The sequence below is a fragment of the Pygoscelis adeliae genome, unplaced genomic scaffold (assembly GCF_000699105.1).
Source record: "Pygoscelis adeliae isolate BGI_AS28 unplaced genomic scaffold, ASM69910v1 Scaffold500, whole genome shotgun sequence".
NCBI lineage: Eukaryota > Metazoa > Chordata > Aves > Sphenisciformes > Spheniscidae > Pygoscelis > Pygoscelis adeliae.
In genome coordinates, this window is record NW_008823918.1 from 114316 (window position 1) to 122960 (window position 8645).

Consider the following 8645-nt stretch of genomic DNA (forward strand, 5'->3'; position numbering starts at 1 on the left):
AAATATAAATGATAACAGTTTTCTTGACTGTCTGACATTTTATTTCACTCTCTAATTGCATGGAAATTTCATGCTGCTTATTAGATATCACATTAGACAGGTTTCCCAAATCCTCCATATTTGCTAGCAATGCTGGCGTTTTTCACAAGTGTCAAAACTCTTGGCAGTATCTTTCCTGTTGCCCACTGCTAATGTGCACAGCTATCCTAAAGGCTGCACACCCAGTGACAGTGAAATTGGCAGGAAGAGTGCACAATATTTGCAAAACGCACCATCTTGAGTCTTGGAATAAGCCAGATGCTTTTTCTGAAATCAAAGATTCCCAAGTCCTTTGGCAGGAAAGAGGAAAAGCTGGTCTCAAGGAGCCGTAAGTTCTCCAAAATCTGTATTTTCTGGTCACTGCTTCTCCTTTTGTCTGATATTGCTCCTGTGATCAAAGCACAGTAAGATCTGCGAGCTAATGTAGTGAGCTCCGGGTTATCACTGCAGCGCTGGCCAAAGTCAGAGCTTGTCTGCTTGTTTCATTAATGCTAGTAGATGTTTCCAGAGATGCCATGCCGTTTGCCCTCCATCCCTTACAACTACCCTAACAACTACATGGTCTTTTCCTGACACAGCGGAAAGTGAAACGTTCTGGCTTCTTGTCAGACGTGTTGAAATCATGTATTAAACGGTGGAGTAAAAACTCTATTGCTAGTCACTGTTTGTACCTAACAAATGCTCTCAGAAACTGAGCTGCAGTTATCAGTCACTCATGCGGACACACACTGTACAAAGTGGATTGCCTGCTGTGACTTGGGAGATAGCCACAGCATATCTGAGCTCTGTCTAGTGCAGCATACCCAGTGTCACCACAGCCGTGGATCAGTAAATGGTATGTTTCACATATATAATCCCAAGAAAATGCTACCGCAGGGGTGTGGAGAGCTTAAGTATCTGCCAAGCCAATGACAAAAAGACATTTATCCTTCTCACCCCACTGAAACGATTACTTGTGCTGTTTGACAGTAATAGATGATTTCCACTTTATTTAACTGGAAAGGTAACATTGGGTGATTTTTTACATAATTCCAACCCCATTCTGTTCCTCTGAATGACTTTAATAAGGATATCATATCTCTACCAATGAAAGAGAAACTTGCATTCATCAGAGTTTTGCTGGGGGGAAGAGGAAAACATCATAAACGTGATGCCACAGATGGTAAACTTGGGAAAGTGTTGTTTAAACTGAGGATGACAAGCCACTTCTCTCTACATATTCTTGTAGGGTTTCCCCTGGGACACCCTTCATATTTTCTTGTTACGTGTGCTTTGCCTCTTCCCATTACTATTCCTCCATAAAACACTTTATTTCTTTGCTTTCTGAGACTCCACCAAGGGACAGATCTTGAAGTGGACTATGGAAGATATTTCAAACTACACAATCATACCCATCTGACTTCTCCTGACAGCTAGTATAAGACCAAAATTATTCAGACAAGCTTTCTTTACACTGAAGTACATTATCCAAACTTCAGAGGAAAGGACCTTGGCCTTGGATCTTCAGCACCCACTATAGAGAATTCCGCTTTGAGGTTTGGAGGTACCATTTTCATTCCCCAGATGGTAACAAAAATAGCAGTTGTTACAAAGGTATATTTTTTTCTCCCCTCCTCTCCTCTGCTCCAGTCATGCTATTCTGACCACTTCTTCTCAGTATCAAATGTTAGTCATACTAAGCCTGACCTGTCACAGATTCTCAATGCTTTCTCTATATACCTGCTAGACACTTGAACAAATTGCTCACAAGCAAGACTAGTGACAGTTTGAAAGAAATGCCATTCAGTCATCAGCAGATTCAAATTAAGATATGATACTTAACATAGAGACAGTATTTATTGTTTAAAATTCAATGCATCTTCCTAAGCCCATAAAACACATCTTACATTTAGGGGAAAAAGTCATTTCAAGCCCTTAATAAAAATCACATTTAGAGATGCAGATCTGAATTAATATCATTAGTATTTCAAAAATTAAATCCCTAAGTCTTTCAGATGCTGATTTTCGATGGACAAGCTATCTCTAAAAACAGTAGGAGGAAAACGTGTGTGTATGCATGTGTGTGCTTGCCTGTGCAAATGAATAATAAAGATATTGTCATGACTTTATTAGAGAAAAGTATATCACGCTTCTTTCATACACACCTGTTTTTATCAACAATTCATACATCTCTATAGCATGTTGACATTGCAGTTTCTTGCTTCATGGCAGACTGACATCCTTCTGTTTGCAAATAAGTAAAGAAACGTTTAATACATCATTTTGAAATTGCTCAGTTACCCCAGCCTTGGAAGAAAGGAAACATTCTAGGTCAGCTCCCTTATTTTCTCCCAGGGCAAGGCTGTTGTAAAAAAATCTACACGCTACAGCTTTCACTAACTCAACTTCTGCTGAAATAGAACTACCTGAGCTTAAATTACAACAGAAACTCTATAGTTAAAACTGATTAAGGGTTGACAATGTTTGAGGGATGGTTCACAAATGCATCTGGGTGATGTTGCAAGATAAGGCCACAGCAGCTGAAGTAGCAGAGATAGACCAGGGAATCTGCTTCTGTATACTTATAAATTCTGCTTGATTTTCTGAACTTTACCTCTGACCAAAACCTTCAGTGTGGATTAAATCTTCCATTTTATGGGCAAAAGCAGCCAGTGCCAGAGAGACTGAACAAGACTATTAACATTTGAATAACCTTGTCCTGCTAAAACAGGAGAGACTGGTTTATTAACATCAACTGTTAATAGTCTTCTGCCCAAACCCTGGCAGAGGTTGGAGAGAAAAAATTCAGGTATTCAGAGTATTAGGAACTGGTTTTTATGACGACATGGTCTCTTACATTTTGTTTAACAGCTGGAAGATTTAGCAGGAGGCAAAGCAGCAGGCAGCCTGTACACCTCAAGGCCTTTGTATTTCAGTAAGATCTGAAAGGCTTTCACCGATGGCATGGAAGTAGAGTCTGCAGTTTCCAAATATCTGTATATTTGGAGCCTTTGCATTCATTAAATATTTAAAGACATTAATTTCCTGGGTTTTTCTAGTGCTTTTCCTTCTGCTTAGTTCTCAGCTGTAAACCAGTAGGGCCCGAAGGTATGCATGAGCTATCAGTGAAACTCAGTGATGGCTGGCATTGGTCCTGGGGCAAACATCTGAGGTACCAGGGAGGGAGCCTGACTCCCAGAGCTAAGTTGAGGAGCTGGACAGGGTGATGATGGCACTCTTTCTATATTAACAATGGGCCAAATTAGGTGCTCAGCTGCCCTTTGAGTGCCTAAGTCCCATACTCAAACGCTACAAAGATCTTCAAAACCAGCACTGAAATACTATCTCATCTGGTAAGTCCCTATCTTGTGCTGGTGGACATTTACAAAATCACCTAGCTCAGCAACCTTGCATCCTGGGTTCACACTTCAGCTTTAGCAGGAGTCTCAAAATCAGACTAAAGAGCCCCGATTCTTTACTGAGGAAAAGGGAAAGAAGTTTGTATGTAGCTTGGTAGGACACTCACCTGGGGTGTCATGCTCTAATTCCTGTACCAAGTACTATATAAATACTTATGTAATGGAAACATTGAACAGAAGGAGCTGAAGATAATCCCACCCAATAGCACCCATAGACCAGAGTTAGGACATCCACCTGGGACACAGGAAAGCAGTCTTTAAACTCATGGTTCGAATACAAAAAGGAACAATAGGGATAAATCAAGTCTCCAAACACCAAAGACAGTCCTCCCCTAAGCATAAGCGAGTTATTGGATCTATGGATTCTATTTTTCCTTTTGGAAAAGACCATCTTGACTTTTAAAGCAAGGAAATAATTAAACATTTAGCACAGTGAGTGAAGACTGATGATCTCCTTCAGTCCAGAGTTCACAGGTTATTCATCAGAGTTTCTTATTAGTTATTTTACATGGCTCCCTGCTTAGAATGATGTTTTGTCTTGTTGGGGACATTCCGCTGGCTTATAACAGGAGCCTAAAGAGCTTCATGAGAAATTAACAAAAGAAGACGTTTCCACTAGACTGTGACTTAAATATCATCAGTTTGACGACAAGCTTTGACAGAAATTTTTTGCATGATCTCAAAAAAAAAAAAATCTCTTTTCAATTAATCCACTACCTGTTAAAAAGTGTCAATAAACAGGGTCACAGCAAGGCTGGGGCAAAATCAGTACTCCAAGCTGATGCAGGTTTTGCCCTTTTATCACCATTGACAAACAGAAGGGGTGCAGTTTCACAAGAGGATGAGTCAAAAGCATTGTAATAGTGATTGAAAACATCCCAAAATGATGTAGCACTCCTATCAGAAAATTCTGGGTTGAGGTGTTGCTGTCTCCCACTCTTGTGTGAGGAGTATGTTTGTAATTGGTAAGATCACATCTCAGTGGCATCCCGATTATGTCAGTCATGCAAATAAGAGAAATTCCCCATGAGAAGCACTGACATCAAGAAAAACACACTTAGGCTGAATTAGCTTTGGTGGTTACCTATTTTCAGGGAGCAATTCAATAACCCAATTTTAGGACCTTCCTTCAGGAGATATGATTTAGTGAGAATGAAACTGGAACAAAACAGTGAAGTGTCAGAAGGCATTTATTATTCATAGTAGTTGGTAGGAAGCAAGGGCAAGACGCTCTTTAAGAGTCCTCAACAGAGACTTGGAGGTTTTGTGATTAAGGGAGGGAAGTTTCTAGCTTAAAGGACAATGCTAGGGAAAATGCAGAAGATGTTGACAAAGAGGTGACTGAGGAGTGAAATCTAATAGATTTAACATAGATGAAATGGGATTAGATGGCAGATCCTGAAGATTTGGGAGGGGCCCTGCTTACTTACCTATGACTAAGATTAGAAATACTGGCAAGCCAGTTCCAGTGGTCTTAGTAATGTCACCAGGTCTGCACCGAGTACAAATTATGTTGAAATCTAGACTTTGGTATTCTAATTAGATCAAGAAAGTAAGTAGCAGATGGAGAAATTAAAGAAAGAACACAGAGAAATTAGGAGCCTATGAGGCAGACAGTCTGTTGCAAAAATAAATGTGCTTTCCCATTACTGTACATAGCCTAACTGGAGCATTTATAAACAAGTTTGTGTTACATTTTCTTAAGAACTCCCATTGGCTCCATTTAGAATATTTTAAAAGTGTTTTTACTCGTTCTTTGGACATGTATATGTGATATGATTTCACACAAGCAGCTTGGAGAGTACTTTCCTGCTCCTTTTGAAAAAGGAATGAGGAAACAGTATTTTCAAAATGGAATATCACTGCGTAACAATACAGCAAAAGGTGAGTGATTCACAGTGAAAAATTTGGCTGGAATATTTCCCCTTTTTTTCTTGGTGTTGGAGAATAGGTTGCATAACAAGCCTCGGGTTTATTGTCGTTCAAAATTACTCGTCAGTTGGTTTGCATCCACCTTCCTTAAGCACATTTGTCTCAGTGAAAGCTAAACTGAGTGGTAGAAAACAGAAGGAGGGAACAAGCTGTGGATGATCTCAGGCCCATTGCTTGAAATGACTGCCTTGTCCTATTACTTAGCAACAGAAGTGTCCCCTTTAGATTATAACTGGAAGATATAGGGCATAAGAAGTTCCAAGAAGGAAGCCCCAAAATGAAAATGTTCTTTTGCTTGTACCTGAGAGAATAAAAAGGTATCTGTAAATGAACATTGTAAATGAGAACTTTGCTTCGTTCTTAAACAGAGAGCAATAATGTAAAAATTGATCTGCCGTGTCGGGAGTGGTGGTGTGGTAGTTTTGCATTTCTATGGCAGCCTTCATTGAAAACCCATTCTGAGTATTTGTAAGCAACCATTTTTTAAAACAAAATACTAGGAGCATAGGAGAAAACTGAAGGTGACTCAATAGGAAAATTTCTAGTTGAGAGTTGGCTGTTAAGAGCAGTTTCTCATGTCTAAAGCCTACAAGTCCTAGGTTATTATGATCCTGCCTCAGAAAGTTATGCCGTCTACAAGGTTCTATCAGCTCTTTCCATTTCTTTCCATCCCTTTCTCCCTCCCTGTGTATACCATTCCTTTCATCAAGCTCTCTAGTGAGTAGGAGGATGAGCAAAGAAGTGGCAGATCCTGGACATTTCTTTCCACCATGCACTATACAGCACTGCTAGTATAACTCCACACAGAGCACAACAGGGAAACGCAATTCCTCAAACACAATCAAATGAGGATGATTATTGCCAAGGAAGCTATGAATGTGAAAAACTTTTAAAATTATTTCCCTGTGTGGATTCCATTGTTGACCAGTAAAGATGGCATGGCTTAGCCCACTTTGAAAGTTGCGTAACATTAACACAAAGCATGGACTAGAATACGTTGGAATAGAAATATCTTACCTCATCTTTGAAGTAGTGTTAGCCAGCTGACATAGGGTGTCCACATGGAGACTAAGTGTGAACTAGCTAGTGAGCTGGAAACAGACCATCCTTTAGGTGAATTCAGTCTCTCTGACAGAGTAAATTTGTATTGTAGCTGTTTACAGTATTTACAATTCATATTATGTAGGCCAGTGCAAATTATAAAGCACATCTTGTACAATCAAGCTGTAATCAAAATTCACTTCCACAGACAATCCAAGCATTTCAGCTAAGAATAAACTTTTTGGAGTGTTCTTGATAGTACATTCTAAGCATTAAATTACCACAGCAAGCTTTCATACAACAGTGTTGATTATATTTGTATCCTAATTTAATTAATATTCATAGGAAGTCTTTTTCACTATTTGCTCAGCTATGATATCCAATCATTTCACACTGATACACATTTTACCTTGTACTTTATAATTTGGTAAGGCTAGCAGGATTAAGTAGTCCATCTAACAAGGAGATAGGTGTACTCCACTTCTGTATCACAGAAGCATTAAAAAAGGATTAATACAAACTGGCAAAAAAAGAAGAGAGACCTTTGAATGTAAAGCAATGTAAGAAACATTCCTGAAATGGTATAGTTATGATACTGTACTGATTTTGAGATTGAAATATTTTAATGAAATGAGTGACAAGACTCAACTGTCTAGTACTGCAAGATCACTTGCATTGAAACACTTGTGTAAATGGGTATATTATGATTATACATAGCTGTTTTAATCCTCATATTCATTTCAAACATATTCCTTCAGACTGAAAAAAACTATTCCTTCAGTGGCTTAGTCTCAGACATGTACTTAAAGCAACAATTTTGTGCCCTTATCATAAATTCTCAGTCTAATACATTCACCAGGTTGTAACCAGCTTTATTTTGTATTTTAATGTTCAACACCAGTCATAACAGTTTGATTTGGTATTCAAACAGCAGCCACACATTCCCGTTGGGATTTCATTGTTGGTTAATATTAATGTTCCCTTAAAATGAAGTAATACCCAACTGTCTTCACATTTATTCAATGCGAAAACCTAGCCTTCCAAAAGATAGGTCACACTGATGTGACACTACATCTTTTTGTCCTTAGGGTTTGGAGGCTGAACCTTAGAGCTGCCAGACAGATTTGGGAAATTTGATCTCACTGCTTAAGCCTGTGAGCCGCAGGATGCTCATCATCCGAGCGGGCAGGAATTCACCTATGCAGGTCAGCTGGTAGGAGACCATGTGAACAAGAACACTGATCATTAATGTCATCCCAGAGATGTGAGGGTCTTCCTTGCTGACAGAAATAGATTCCAGTAGCACCAAAAGCATATCTTATTGATGGGAGAACTGTGATTTGTAGCATGCCACGGGAGCAGCGGGGCAGGTTTAAATCAAATACAGTGGTGTCTGATTATTTGATAGAATAACTACTGAAACAAAACACAAAATTGTCACATGCTCTGGATGCGAAAATAAATTTAAAGAAAATCAGACTGATTCATGAGTTACACATAGTTTAAAAAAAGTTCAAATGAATAGCTTTTACCTCATATAGCAGTTTGTAAAAATGGTAGATGAGCATGGCAAAGGCAAAGGAGATTTGATATCAGCAGATCCATTGCTTGACTGTATTATGAGTAAATTTCAAATAACATTTTTCACTGATTAGATCAGTTCAAAGATCTACTTCTGTATCAGAGAAACAGAAAGAGATCGGAATCATGGATGACACACCTACACAGGACCTTTCTTCTGAAATAATTCTGGGTGCTTTTTCAGTTACATACAACCACACTAAGAAGGAAAAGAGGTAACAGATTTTGTTCCCCCTTCTGAGATTCACAGTGACAAGGAATTCTCCCACTGGCCACTAGTAATAAATAACTTCAGGGTGACCCAGAGGACATAATAGGACATACAAATGTCAGCATCCTCTCAGCCGTCAGTTTGGCTGAGGAATCAACACAGAAAGCTGTTGAGAATTCAGTGATATGCAGTCACAACCTATATACTTCTCACCATCCAGCACTGTTGCCAGGAGTGTGGCATATCCAGAGAAGAAGGAGAAATAAAGGCAGATCATTAACAAACAGATGATACTCTCTTAGGTATTCTGTGGCTAAGGTCACAGGCACAGTATAATTCTTAACACAAAGAAGTTTATGCCATTATTATTTTATGTACTTGTCTAATATAAAAGCAATGACTACAGCAAAGTTCCATTTCAGGTTGTCCTACAGCTGTAAACA